Genomic DNA, 15,612 nt, shown 5'->3' with positions numbered 1-15,612 from the left:
TGATATCAGGGATCCTCTGTGACTGTTACCATATACTGTGAGTGCTGGGAATCCAAACTCCAGTCTGTTAGGTCTCAAACCCAGGACAAAAGGCTGACATGCCTTTTCAACATACAAAGTGGACCTGGCTATCAAGTTCTCACAGCATCCCTCAGTCCCTAACTATTACAGGGTCTTTCTGGCGGGCATACCCCACCCCCTACCCTAAACTTCTCCAAGCCAGGGGCTTCCCCTAAATGTCCTCCTCTATGTATTCCAGCCATTTTTGGTTCCCTCGCCCTCTTCTAAGCCTCCTGGCTCCTTGCCTTCCAGGTTTCCCTCCCTTTCCATCTCCTCTTCCCCTCCCCCCACCCATCCTTCCATGTCCAGGCTCAGAGTCATGACCATGTTGGACTTTCACAGAGGTCCCTGGGCCTGGCTATGCTCTCCCTTTATCTACAGTACACCTACACCGTCTCCTCCACCATCCTAGGAGCAGGCACATCCTTTTCTTTTTATTTCCTTTTTATTCTCCACTTTGCACACTAAACCCTCTTCACTCCTCATGCTCCCAAGGCTTTTATTTTGTTTTCACTTTTGTTTTTTTTTTTTCCTTTGTTTTTCTGAGTGCCAAGGAGACAAAAATATCAAGATGAGCAAATCGAAAGAATGCATACCTAGAAAATCTCAAAGAACACAGAGATAAACACGTATCTTTATTGAAGGGTCACTGGCCACAAACAGGAAGCTGGAACAGATAATGCCTCCATTTCTCCCGACTCTATCACCAGTCATCTGATTCTAAGAACTTTCTAGAAGGCTCAGGATGAACACATTGTTATGCCAAGTCCATCGGTGTCACTGCCTTAATGTTTGTAGTCTTGTTATTGTGTTTTTGAAAACGCTTTTTTCATGGGCCAGAATCTGGAATTTCTGAAGCTTAGTCTTTTGGGATTAAAATAATAGTAATAATGTCAGAGGTGGCATGCCAAAAGATAAGCACCCTGGCAGCAGCCAGAAGTCATGATAAAAGGCCCATCAAGACCTCAGATGGATACCACAGTTATAGACCAGTAAGGTCCTAATGAACAAAGCAGCAGCACCCAGCACGCAGGGCTCCCACCGCTTCTTACGTCATCTTCTACATCTAGGTCACTTGAAGTTAGATTCAGATCAGAAGCAGGGTCAGGTCAGACACTGAGAAACAAGAGCCAGAGATGTCCAGATTACCATGAAAGAGGCCCTCGCTGGTAATCTGCCCTCCCTGTGAGCCATGTTAACACCCAACTGTCACCCTGAAAGCATAGAGAAAGAAAGCTTTCAGCAGAAAGGGGCCTCCAACCACAGTAATGAGGAGCCCTTCGTGTGTCAGAAGTGAGATAACACCAGAGCCCCCAGAGCTTGATCAAGGGATCCATTCCTGCTGCTCTGCAGTGTCTTTTCAAAAATACCTAAAAAAAAAAAAAAAAAAAAAAAAAAAAAAGGCAGCTTTGCAATGTCCTTAAGCAAATGCTGAGAACCAACTGGGTCCCTCACCTCAACGCTCCTCCATCCCTCCCCTCTTCTTCTAAGACTCATCTCAGTATCTGATTGCCACCAAGGTCAAGCAATGGTCAAATACCTATTACTGGAGAATCTGTCTCCAGGGTATCAGTCTAACCTCACAAAAACCTAGAGCTATCCAGGTAGTTTCCCTTGAACCTGTAACTGTTACTCTGTTCAAAGTAAACTTCATGACTGTCAACTATAGGAAAGACAGACAGAGTTACACACTAGCCTCTTCTGGACCTTCTCTTGTTGCAGACACCTGCCTCTTCACAGGCTTTAACTTAACCTTCTGTGTCCAGAGAGTTTAGCAAGCGTACACACCGTCGGAAGAGCAAAGCTAACTGGAAACCTCAGAAGTTAAACCCTTCGACTCGGGCTTCGCTGGCCCTGCTGGGAACTCAGGTGAAAGTCTGTCCCAGGGGCACAGAGTCATGGCTCCATGCCATTGTACTGGACCCTGGCCTCATGCTCCATATCCTGTTGTTGTTTTTTGAGGCAGCAAAAAGCAGAGAGCTTAGACTTGATAAATGTTCCTTCCATCTCTGCCTGAGCTAGATTGAGTTTCTGCTTCTATTAGTACACACACTCTCACACACTTAAACACACTCATACACATATACTCACACATATTCACACTTACACTCTCACACACACTTACACACTCTCACATGTTGGGGGCCGGCCAGCAGCCCACAACGTGAACAGTTCCACTGAGATGGCAGCTCCGAGCTGAAAAGAGAGGAAGCTAGACGGGGAGGAAGGAGAAATGAGGCCAAGGCAAGATCATCCTGTTCAAAGCCCAATTTTACTAGTTCCAACATTCAGTTATAAAGGAAGGGGGAGGGAACCTGATTTCCCGCCAAACAATCTCAGGATCAAGTAACAGGGTGAACACGTGTGTGTGGCTCCAAGCGGAGGCATGGTCCAGCAGTAGGCGTGGCACTCACACACATATCCTTACACACAGACACCCCTCACACACACATATCCTCAAACACACAGACTCTCTCAAACATATATAGGCACTCACCCACTCATACTCAGCACACTCTCACACACACACTCTCACACACATACACTCTCACACACACACTCTCACACACATACACTCTCACACACACACTCTCACACACATACACTCTCACACACATACACTCTCACACACACACACTCTCACACACATACACTCTCACACACACACTCTCACACACATACCCTCTCACACACACACTCTCACACACATACACTCTCACACACACTCTCACACACATACACTCTCACACACACACTCTCACACACATACCCTCTCACACACACACTCTCACACACATACCCTCTCACACACACACTCTCACACACATACACTCTCACACACACACTCTCACACACATACACTCTCACACACACACTCTCACACACATACACTCTCACACACACACTCTCACACACATACACTCTCACACACACACTCTCACACACATACACTCTCACACACACACTCTCACACACATACACTCTCACACACACACTCTCACACACATACACTCTCACACACACACTCTCACACACATACACTCTCACACACACACTCTCACACACATACACTCTCACACACACACTCTCACACACATACACTCTCACACACACACTCTCACACACACATATACTCTCACACACACACACTCTCATACACACACTCTCACACACATACACTCTCACACACTCTCACACACATATACTCTCACACACATATACTCTCACACACACACACTCTCATACACACACTCTCACACACATACACTCTCACACACACTCTCACACACATATACTCTCACACATACTCATTAAGAAAAAAAAAGGCCTACTGGTCTTCCCTCCTCTTCCCTGTCTTCAAGATAAATGAGTACACAAGAATACAAATGCACACAAAGATGCACATGTCACAGATGCTTAGGGTAGAATTAGACAAATAATCAGATTCTCTTTTAAAAACAACTGAGCATTGCAGAAGAGAGGGTGGAAAGATTGTGAGCAACCAGAGGTTGTTGATAAGTATAACAAAACAGTGCCTTCTGGGCACAAGGCAGAGGCACATGTGAACTCACAGCAGTTGTCACAGAGTGCACAAGACCTGTGCACGTCAGATAAAATCCCAGAACAGAAAGAGAATGTGAGCATCCAGTCCCACCCCTAACCAAAGGCAACTTACGGAACACAGTTAGGGTCTCTTGACCATTTCCTACCTGTTTATCCACAGCCCAAATGCAGGCTCTGTCACTTGTTGTGCACTGGAATCAACCTCTACATTACTTAGGACTGTTGGCCACATGAGTCAGGAACTCAATGTCCTTATGCAAGAAAATGTCCCTTGGGGCTAGCTGCTTCCATTCGGAGCCCACAGCTTTTGCGAGGCTGTCCTCTGGATGCAGTTCCTCTGATGGGGACCCACTCCTTCCCCCTCTGCTCTGGGAGTGCTGTGGCTCTGGAGGTGTCTATCTGGGCCAGACATGTATCTAGCTGTTTCTCCAAGTCTTACCCACAACACCATAATGAGGCCCTTGAAGAAATCTTACTGGGTTCTGCACCTTCAGCATGCCCTTTTATTCCTGCTGGGACCCCAGCTCTTCTCCCTACCTTGGGTTCTCCCTTATAGCCCTAAGTAAACTAGCAATGGCCTGTTCCTACCTGCTGCTTCATTGCCTGGAGTGGTGCTCAGTAATACTAGTTAAAAGATACAATTGTATTGTCGATAACAAAGCTGACCTTACTCATTAAGAAGCCGATTTTCTTGAACTTTCAAACGTTTGTGTTAGAAAAAGTGAGATCTTGGGAAACAGAATCTCATTTTCATTTGACAAGCTGTTCCTTACTAGAGCCATTGTTCACTATATTAGCTGCATAATTAAAATATATTATGCCCGGGGTACCTTTGTAGTAATCAGCCCTCCCCCACCAAAAAAAAAAAAATCCTGACTTGAGAAGTCTAGAGTGGATCCCAGATGTGTTTCATGGCTCCCTGAGTGATTCTAAAGGCCACCTAGGTTACAAATCACAGTTCTTGCCAGTGACACCTTTTCCTTCGCAAGGTGATAAATCTCTGCCTTGGCCATAACGAGGCTGCAAAGGGGAGGGAAAAAGAGTGTGGGTTATAGAGAGAAGAGAAGCCCATTGATGTATTTCAAAACATTTTCCCTCTTTGAATAAGGGAAATGAAGTTGCTGCCACATGGAGAGCAGGTGAAGAGTCCCAAGCTCGAGTCCCCAATTTACCACAATGGTTTTCAGTGAGGGGGCCCAGCAGGCTGCATATGAGACTTAACTGAGGAACCCCGGGATCCTCTCCAGAGGTTCAATTCTATCAGGGCCACCAGGGTGAGAACTAGGAGGTAACATTTTTATTTGATTCCAAGTTGAATCTAATGTAGACAGGGTTGAGGAATAAGATAATTTTTCTAAATTTAGGTCATCACTCCTTGTTGTTGTTTTCTTAAACACTAAGGATATTCAACATTTTCATAAATAGACCTGGACACCTTGAGAAATAGGATAAATGGTTCTGTTTGCAAGAGTGGCTATGAATTTGTTTGCAGTAAGACAGATATGGAGGAAGAAAGACTGGAGAAAAAGACTCCATGATGACTTGGTAACATGTAGTCCTTTGGTGGGTAACCAAATGCCTTGCAGGGCAACACTGGCACATGTGTGTTCATGCACTACCCTTTGCAGGAGTTGTGGCTTTCCTCAAGTCCCATATGCTCTGAGTTCTGTGAAAGATGTTTTTCTAGTCAAAGTATGTAGCCAGTTAAAGGTTTGGTGGAAGGTGCTTCCCATTCACAAGGTTTCTGGAGGAAAACGGAATCCAGCATGCTGGGTCAGCAGTGGGGAAGCAGCATGAGTATTTAGTGACTCTTGGGATCCCAGGCCCCAGTATTCCTGTATGTGTCTGAAGATCATATAGAGATATTGCATGTCGGTGTTGGTTCATGGAATCACTGAAGAGGAAACAGATTTCCTAATGGTACTGTGTAAACCTCAAGCATCCTTTGGAGGATGCTTTCAACCTGGTGAAACCGGTAAAGCATGGGGTGGAGAAATGTCTCCATTGGCAAAGTGCTTGCTTTCCAAGTGTGAGGACCTGAGTTTGGTCCCCAGGACCAACGTAAAAATCCAAGGCTTGGTGGCATGTGCTTGTGACAGGATTACACACACACACACACACACACACACGCACACATACACACAAATGAAACAAACAACTTAATATGACAATCAGATCTAGCCCTGGCACTAACTACTTGCACGGTGTGGGAAAAGCGCATCCTTTCCCTGGACCTCATTTCTGGCCGTGTATAGTTAGCCTAGTTCGATGATGCTCAACCTGGGCTGCACAGCAGAACTCCTAGGTAGGTGACAAGACATCTCAGTGTTTAGGTGTTTCTGATCTAGCTAGCTGGGGACAGGTCCTGGGCGTTGGTACTGAGTGAAAGAATGTGGTAGTGAAGTGAGGGCTATGACTTCAGCTATGACTTGCTTTGGGCTGAGTCTCATTTCCTTGGAGCTTAAGCTATCAGAAGAAATGAGTAATGAGTGGTGGACATAATCAAGAAGACCATGCCAGGCTACTGCCACATTTCAGAAAAGGAAGACCATGCCAGGCTACTGTTGCATCTCAGAAAAGGCCCACTTTTTCCTTGTTTCAAACATGGAGTGCATCTATCCATCAAGCAAAAAACCCCATGGTGACAAAGTTAGGTTTGTAACATGCTGTGCCTGTGATGTGTACTCTCTGAGAAGATATTCAACAGTTCATGGCCCACCCTCAGTGTACCTCAAAAGCTACTAAGTTGGGGCTAGGGAGATGGCTCGGTGAGTAAAGTACTTGCCCTATAACAATAAGGACCCGAGTTTGGATTCCCAGAAGTCACGTAAAAGGCATGGCAGAGTGGCATGAACTTGCAGTCTCAGCACCGGGGAGCCACACAGAGAACACCTGGGCTTGCTGGCCAGTCAGTCTAGACAACATGACAAGCTCCAAATGTCAGAGAGTTTGTTTGTTTGGGGTGTGTTGTCATTTGGCTGCTCTGCCAGCTGTCATTCACTACATCCTTCTCCTTCTCCTGACTCACCCTCCCATGCCTGATATGTGTCCAGTGGACTCTCCAGCCCCACGGACCAGATGACTCTCAGGATAAGCCCACGCTTATAACACAGGAATGGGATGTCCTCACAGAACAGTGGGGCGAGCAACAGAAACTAAGCCATATCTGGGGACATTGGACTGCAGACAGTGTCTTCTCTGCACTATAACGTTTATTGCTGGCAGGTAGGAGAAGTGGCATAAGGCTAACTTCAGAGTTTATCCCTAAGACCCTTGTTCACTTTCCACAGGTAGATCTTGAGCAAGTTCCACAAACTCTGTTTCCTCTACTGAAGGCTGGAGAAAGTCAACACCCTGACTACTGTGGGGATGTTGAGTCCTGAAGCACAGGAGAACTTAAGTCAGTTGCCTGGCCTTTACAGTTACCTAGACAACCAGATTTACAACTGAACCTACCCTCTAAAACAGCAGTTCTCAACCTGTAGGTCACAACCCCTTTGGGATCAAACAACCTCTTCACAGGGCCATGGAAGACCCTCCTGCATATCAAATATTTACATTGTGAGGCAGAGCAAATTTAGTCATGAAATAGCCATGAGAGTGATTTTATGGTTGGAGGTCACCACAACGTGAGGCACAGCATTAGGAAGGTTGAGAACCTCTGCTCCATCAGAACCTTTCTCTGACCATGTTTTGTAAACAGCTTGGTTTTTCCGTGAGTGCTTTTTAACATTTCAAATTTTACATCAAAGCTTTGCAGAACAAAACACCAATGTGAGCTAGGCCACCGTGGACATCACCTGGGAAACGAGAAAGAGGCGCAGCCTTGAGTGGCTCTTCATCCCAGTTCACACTAGTGGGCAAGGCAGATGTGGCTTTATGAAATGTCCTAAGGAAACAGCCTTGTTACTCCCCCCAAACAAGCTTCGGAGTAACGCTGGTTTAAGGAGACGTTATGTTGGTATACCTTTTGGAGGTAGCTTTAGCAGTTAGGTTTAATTTGTGGTTAGTATATCAACTCTTAGTGTATGTGGTTCTTCCAGTATGTTAGGAGAGGGAAAGGCTTTTTAAAAACAGGCTGGTTATATGCCGGAGCCTTGTAGACTTTTCCTTCCTGTACCGCAGTTGTTTATAAAGCTGAACACTCTGTATGCTCTATGCGCTCCTGTTAGGTTAGCTTGTGATGCTGCCGTTGCTATTCAGTCATTCCACAGAATTTACACCACACCTACATTAGACACGGTGGTGTCAAAAGAAATGTCCTACAGCTCTTGTCTTCAAGATGGCAGATGACCAAAGTAGAGGACAGCCACGACGGTATGTTCTCAAAGTGATAACTTCTTTAACTCAGATCCCAGTAAAACGCAGTGGATACCCAATGGACAGCCAAGGCAAGCTTCCCAGAGGAGACATTTGTGTAGGCTTTGTGAAGTGAAGAGGAATTAGCCTCGTAAAGACCAAGGGCTTGTGAGATAAAGAAAAAAGTGCGTGCAGAGCTTGGGTTGGTGAGAGGCACGCACAATGGGCTCTCACTAACAGTGCTCAGTTCTGTGACTGAGGTAGAGGTCACCCAGATTGTCAGCAGAAGGGACCACCATCAGCAAGCGGGGGGCTGGCCTTTAAACATCAAGTGGGGTCCTAGAAAATGACCTGCCTGCACTACTTGGTGCATGTCTCTCAAGGATACGTGTAGTTCTCACTCCGTATCAAAGAAACTTCTCTTCACTGCAGACAAGCAAGCGGGGGGCTGGCCTTTAAACATCAAGTGGGGTCCTAGAAAATGACCTGCCTGCACTACTTGGTGCATGTCTCTCAAGGATACGTGTAGTTCTCACTCCGTATCAAAGAAACTTCTCTTCACTGCAGACAGAGAGCATCACAGAAAAACCACAACAGGTCAAAATGCAGAGAACACAGCTGACTGTGCAGTGTCCAGCCCCAGTGGGTGTATCTACAACACTCTTATACATAAGGCTTAGAGAACATAGGAGAAGAGGGTGTGGAGAAAATTTTAAGAGCCAGAGGACCAGGAAATCTGCCTTGAGATTGTGTCTCCTAGAAATGGCAGGGAAGCATCACCCATGATCCCTCAATATGGCTGCCTAAACAAGACCTAAACAAGTGTAACACCACTAGACATGCTAACATGGAAAGGGGGAAGATCTCTCAGGCCCCACCCCTAGAGCAAGAATGACAGGCAGCAAAGAAATGCTGAGAGCAAGCAAAATAGTCTCGCCTAGGGACGAGCCCTGTAATTGGTTAACCTTATATAACAAAAACAATTCAAGAAAAAAATAAGGCCATGAACTTGGGAGAAAGGGAAAGAAATGAGGAGCAAGGGAGGGGTTCGGAAGGAAAGGGAAGGGGGAATGGTGAGATTAGATTTTAATTTTAAAAAAAAATTAAAACCTTAGGGAGAAATGAAGACTATTCCTCTGTTGCCCAAACTCTGTAGCCTTGAACTCTTAGGCTCAACTCTTGCTTCTCCTGAAGCCCTTTGAGCAGCAGTGTCTATAGGAACACTCTGCCCTCGGCAGCAGCTGAACAGCCACAGACACAAATCTGATCCTATTAGTAAACAGGCCAGCCCCAAATTCTTTGTGAGGCTTCCTGTTTGTACGAATTCCTTAGAATCCTAAATTCTTAGAAGAACGCCTTCTTCATTGCCCTTTATTTTTCCAGACTACATCCACCGCTCCTCTCCTCACTTCCTAGAACAGCACCTGACATACATTCTTCTCCCTCCCCTGCCGGTCTCACACTTGCATGCCCATGCTCACTTGGCCTCTTGCACTACCTCGGGTAGTTTACCCCGGTGTAGCTGGCTTACTTCCATAGATACAGACTTAGGACATTTACCCCATCTTTCTTAGTGCTCACGGGGCTTCTTTGATATCTACCAGGCACAGATCACACTGAGCTGGAATCTATATCCGTATATCTTCATTTCAAACAACCTCACCCCTATTTCAGAATGATAAACTGTGGGAGGAAGACCCACGTCTCAAATGTGTACATTCAGGGTTTCCCAGTATAAAAGCTAGTGCATGATTTCATGTCTCCTTGCTCATCTGTGCTGTTACCGCCTCAGTGGAGCTCTGCTAACCACTGAGACCTTGCATAGAATAGTCTAAGGGTCACTTAGTTTTACCTCATTCTTTGGCATTTATATTGCAGAACACGATTTTAACAAATTTTTAGAGTCTACTGGTTTTTTGACTAACTGATACTTATTAAAATTTAGCTGCATTTTCTGGATTACTCAATGCTCTGTGTACCATGCAATTGAGAAATAAAAGCCATTTTAAATGGTAAATCCAATCTCTTCTGCACTAGGCCCGTTTCCCTGTTCATATCATTCACCGGCAAAGACAATTTGCCAGAGCTACCGAAGTCAAATGCTTTCCCAGGCCTCCAAATTCAAGGCTAGTATACTTTGCAAAATCTGGTTCCCTCCTGAAAGCTTTCCCTGAAGGGAATTAATGATAGTCATCCGTGGGACTCCATAATGCATTGTTTCTTCCTATATGGTGTGTATGATACATTAAACCTTAATTTTTACATACACACACACACACACACACACACAATACTTGTTGTGGAAAAAAATTAAAACTGAGGGAGAAACAAAGAACATTCCACAGAGAAATTAACTGGACAAAACCAAAAACAACAATTAAGTCACAGACTCAGTGCTGATGTAGTGAAACACGGGAATTAATAGACTTGGGTGTGGATGTGATGTGACTTGTTTTATTCTGGGGATGAAGAAGCCGGAGTTTAGAAAGAGGAGGGAAATCTCAGTGTGGAACAGGGATGAGCCACACACTGCTTAATGGAAAGTAGCAGCCCCTCATATTCATTGCAAATTGAGCCCTCTGGGCAATGGCCATGCAGGGAACTGGTCACCTGCCCCCAGAGAGAGCCCTAAGGGCCATCCAGTCCACCTGGAGAGAAGTCATGGCATAGGAGCCATAGAAGAGTAAGCAGGAGACCCTGCGGTGTTTGAAAACAATATTATATAGATTTGAAAATATGTATACAGTACATTAAAACAGGGGGGGACTGTTGGTGGGAGTGGGGGGGTAAAGATGGGTAAATAGCTCATTTTATTTCATATGTAGGAGAGAGAGAGAGAGAGAGAGAGAGAGAGAGAGAGAGAGAGAGAGAGAGATATGACAACTGTCTTGGTATGGACACAACTACCCAGAAGTCTTCTAACTAAAAGTCATTGTTAATCCTGCAATATATCAGAAAGAAGAAGAAGAAAAAAACTCCACCATTTTGGGCCAAATTTAAAGCAAACATTTATTGAATATTAACTACTGACCAAGAGATGGGCTTTGGCCAAGACCATTCCCCCAGAATTTCCCAGCTGGAATGGCTTTGAGCTGCATGTTTCAGGGACTTATAAGGACAAACTTGTAGGCCATCATACTCTCCCATGAGGCTTTGCTATTTCCCAAGACTAAAATTCACAGCATTTCAGGACGTTACCTGGTTCCTGGGCATGTGAGACTATCACATTTATTTTGGGAATTGCATTATCCCTGTTCTAAAATACAACAATACTACTACAAATACTACGGATCCAGAGCTGATGACATCCCACAGTAGGGAGATCAAACCTCCTCATGGGGACACAAGCTCTCCATAATTGTCTATCTATGTGATTTTTAGGATGTTGTGGGCAAGAATTTGAACTATGAACATTTCCTCTAACAAACCCAAGATGCTGACCTATAAAACATACTCAGGTGTGATGGCACATGCCTCTTATCTCAGCACTTGGGAGGCAGAAGCAGGCAGATCTCTGTGAGTTCAAGGCGAGCCTAGTCTACATAGTGTGATCCAGAACAGCCAGAGCTAGCTACAAGGTGAGACCTTGTCTCAAAAGAAAAAGATATGGGGAGGCGGGAAGAGATGAATAATGGTAGTAATAGTATAAACAAATGTTTATACTATTATATGTTATATGTTGGGCACTTGCTATGTACCCAGCTATGTTCTAAGTGCTCACATAAAACCGTTTAATCCTCACAACAGCCTTTTATAATTCTCTGGATTGTAGAGATGATAAGGTGCAGACACAGAGACTATATGTGCAGTAAGTGTGCATACACATAAAACCTGGATTTGAACCCAGGCTGCCTAAGTCTGATATATCTTGTATATAATAATGATTGGATTATTATATTGAGGAATAAATAATAACTCCCATTTATTGAGCCACTGCTATGTGCCGATCATTGTATAAGTATGCTTTCTATAAAACATCTCATTTAGCCTTCTCAATTTGTCTGTCTGGGTCTAGACAGGCTGGTACACTCATTGTTTGTTAAGCTTGTAGCTATTCAAGAATTGTAATGTTATAATGTTTTGCGTTTTGTTTGTTTTATTTGTTTTTTTTTTTTACAGGTTTTTACAGTCTGAGAAGTTTAGACAAAAGGAGTAGCAGTAAAAATGGAAGTAAGAGACAGGTTTTAAGAAATATTTCCAAAGTAGAAATGCCTAACATGGCAATATCTAGAACAGGGGGAGTAAGGAATAGGAATGCTCAGGATCACATCAGAGTTTTTTAGAAAATGTACATTAGTGTTTTGCCTGCATAGATGTCTGTGTGAGGGCGTCAGATCTTGGAGGTACAGATGGCTGTGAGCTGCCACGTCAGTGCTGGGAATTGAACTCAGGTCCTCTGGAAGATCACCCAGTGCTCTTAACACCTGAATCATCTTTCTGGTCCTGGGGCTTTTGTTTTTAACCTAGGTGACTGGATCCATATATACTTTTTTAAAAATCAAAGTCAAGACTGCAAGAAAGTGTAGTTTGAGAAGAGTTGCTATAGCCTGAACGTTTATGGCCCCTCAGCTGAAATTTATATGCTGAAATCTGAACTCTACATGTGGTGATATCTGGACTCAGTGGGTAATTAGGTCCTGAGATGCAGCCTCTGAGGGTGGCATTAGGGCCAAGAGAGTTTCCTGGCCTTCTCACAGTGTGAGGGCACAGAGAGAAGACATCTGCCTGGGAACCAGAAAGCCAATCCCGAACAGACACCAAATCTGCCAGCATTTCACACTGGGACCTCCCAGCCTAGAGAACAATGAGAAAATATACCAAGCATCTGAGCCTGGTCACAGCATCCCCGTGGAACTTTAGCAAATGGGAAGAGAGTAAATTCCACTGAGATGAGGTACATTTCACATAAGGAGCATATATGTTGATAGACACAGCCAGAAAACCCAAGAAACTGATGTTTGATGTCTGATAGCCAGATGTCTCAATGTAGTGATGAAGGCCACAAGTGCATATAATTATCCAGAGAAGAGAAAATGACAGACAGAGCCTACCAATGAGACATTTCAGAGGTGTCTTAGTTAAGGTTTCATTGCTGTGAAGAGACACCATGACCAAGGCAACTCTTATAAAGGACATTTAATTGGGTCTGGTTTACAGGTTCACAGGTTCAGTCCATTATCATCATGGTGGGAAGCATGGCAATGTGCAGGTAGACATGGTACTAGAGGAGCTGAGAGCTCTACATCTTGACCGGAAGGCATTCAGAAGGTGACTGTCTTCCACCAGCAGAAGGGGGTCTCTTCCACACTGGGTGGAGCTTGAGCACTAGGAGCCCTCAAAGCATGCCTACACAGTGACACACTGCCTCCAACAAGGCCACACCTTCTCCTCCAAGGCCACACCTACTCCAACAAGGCCACACCTATTCCAACAAGGCCACACCTCCTCCTCCCAGGCCACACCTACTCTAACAAGGCCACACCTCCTAATAGAGCCACTTCCCGTGGGCCAAGCATATTCAAACCACCACAAGGGGTAAGCAGAAAGAGCCCATGAAGGGACAGTGCAGAGCAGGGAGTGGGTAATGATGCCAGGAAACAAGTGTCTACCTGGAAATCACTAGATGAGCAGCTATCAAATAGACCCTGTGTATGCTACAGAGGACAAATAGGAAAGAGTGCTGGAGACTTGCAAACATATTATCAGGACAAGGTCCAACTGGTGACTGGCCCCACCAGATCGTAGCATCCCAGACAGCAGTAAGTAGCTCTGTTTGCCCTGGGTCAGGAATAAAGGCAAGCCCAAACTGGAGGTCAGGCTAGGTCTGCCCCTTAGGGAGCTATGGACCCCAGCTCTCAGGCGGCAGGCAAAAGAGGTATGGTGTCTACATGTTTGTCTCCGAGTACTCATCCACTCCTATACAGAGCAGGTCTACAAAGCTACAGAAATAAAATGCAAGGAAGAAGCTTAAGTTCAAGAGCAAACAAAACTGAAAGGACAAAAAAAAAATTCCCATCTATAGCGAGAGAGAAAGCCAAAAACTTCTTGCTGTCACAATGAAATTTCCACGCAGGTTGATAACTGGTTGATGGCAGGCTGGCCTCTGACCCAAGGCTGGAGAACGACTGTGTCTTATTAAATGTCCACACAAGATGAGTGGCAAGAAGGACAAGCAGCCCAAGGGTCACTGTTTCATTTCCAAACCCAAATAGTTCACAGTTGACCTTGAAACTATGGAAGATATTTTTCCCCGTCAAGATGATAGAGAAAAGACAAAGTTCATGACAGGGCTCTGAAGGAGAACCATTGCTTCCATGTGAGTCAGCTCTGGTTTTAATATCCCCCACCCCCCGCCCCCTTAGGAGAAAACAGAAAATTACGAGCTGAAGCAGAGAGACATGTGTATGCAAATCCGACGTGCATTCGGTGCACAGCCACTTGGCTCAGGAAGAAAACGCGAGATCTGAAGGCAGATGCTTGACCTGCTTATGTGAGCTGCCCATTATTTATCGCCACGCCCTTTAAGTGGTATTGCCTGGGTCACTTCTTACAGACTCCGCATCCAAGTCTATGTGATCACCCAGGCATTGCAAGGGTCTCCCTGCTAGTTCACAGCACTTCATTTTTCATGCAGAGGGATCAAGCTGAGAATTCCTGTGGGTGGAGACCCCAGCCAGGCCTCCCCCAAACCGCCTCTTTCAGTGTGATAAGTCTCCCCCTGCCATAAATTATGTCACAACTGGAGGCTTTAACCTGATGCCATCAGCTTTTCTCTTGGCAATACACCAGCCGTGTCCCCTGAGGTAAATGAATTATTTTCAGAGTCCTAGAGGATTCCAAGGGGCAGGCAAAGCAGTAAAGAAGCCCCCCTCCATTCAGGGCCAAATAAGCCTGTGCTGCTAGTTCTAAACCACAAGCTGACATCTCTTTCTGGCAGTTTCCCCACAGAGAGATGTGGTATTTTCCAGTCCTCCACTTCACCGTCTGCCCCTCCCCAGTTCTTCCCACCTGTTGTCAAAGCAACAGCAGGCTGATTCACTGGGAAGTTCAATGAGAAGGAAATGAAGCAGTGTGGGGAGAGAGAATGGTATTAAAATAAGAAAAGCACAGAATCAAGGACTAAAGGATGCCACCTCTCCAGGATACAGGACTGAGGCATCTCTATCTCCACTGTGCCGTTGGAAGGGGACTTGGCTTCAGAATGCACTCTCTGGCCTCAAAAGCCTTTAGAAGTAGGAGTGTTGGCACACGTCTATAATTCTAGAACTTTGGGATTGAAGGAAAAAAAGATTGGGAGCACAAGGCCGGCCAGGACTATAGCAAATTCATAGCCAACATGGGGTAAAAGAAGATCTCAAAAACAGAAACAAACAAACAAACAAAAAAACAGGCTTGAAACCTCAGAAGAGAGAGATATAAGAATTCAGAATCTGTCTAGGACACTGGCTTGCACCTGAGGATAGGAAAGGAGGCTGCCTGGATCCCTTGGCTAATGGGGAACGGCAGGGAACCTCTGAACTCCTGAGCCTGAGCCCAGCTTTTTCCAGGTCCAACCACTCTCCACAAATAAATTATTCCTTTTTGGTTACATCAGCAACTCCTTGTGTATGATGGAATGGATCAACCATGCAGATGAGCCAGGCTGGCTGTCGGGGCTGCCAAAAGGAAAGGCTCGATTGATCTAGTGTC

This window comes from Mus caroli, unplaced genomic scaffold (genome assembly GCF_978045245.1).
Source record: "Mus caroli unplaced genomic scaffold, Mus_caroli_1 scaffold_1, whole genome shotgun sequence".
NCBI classification, from domain to species: Eukaryota; Metazoa; Chordata; class Mammalia; order Rodentia; family Muridae; genus Mus; species Mus caroli.
The sequence above is the reverse complement of the archived record's forward strand: the minus strand, read 5'-3'. Positions refer to the sequence as shown.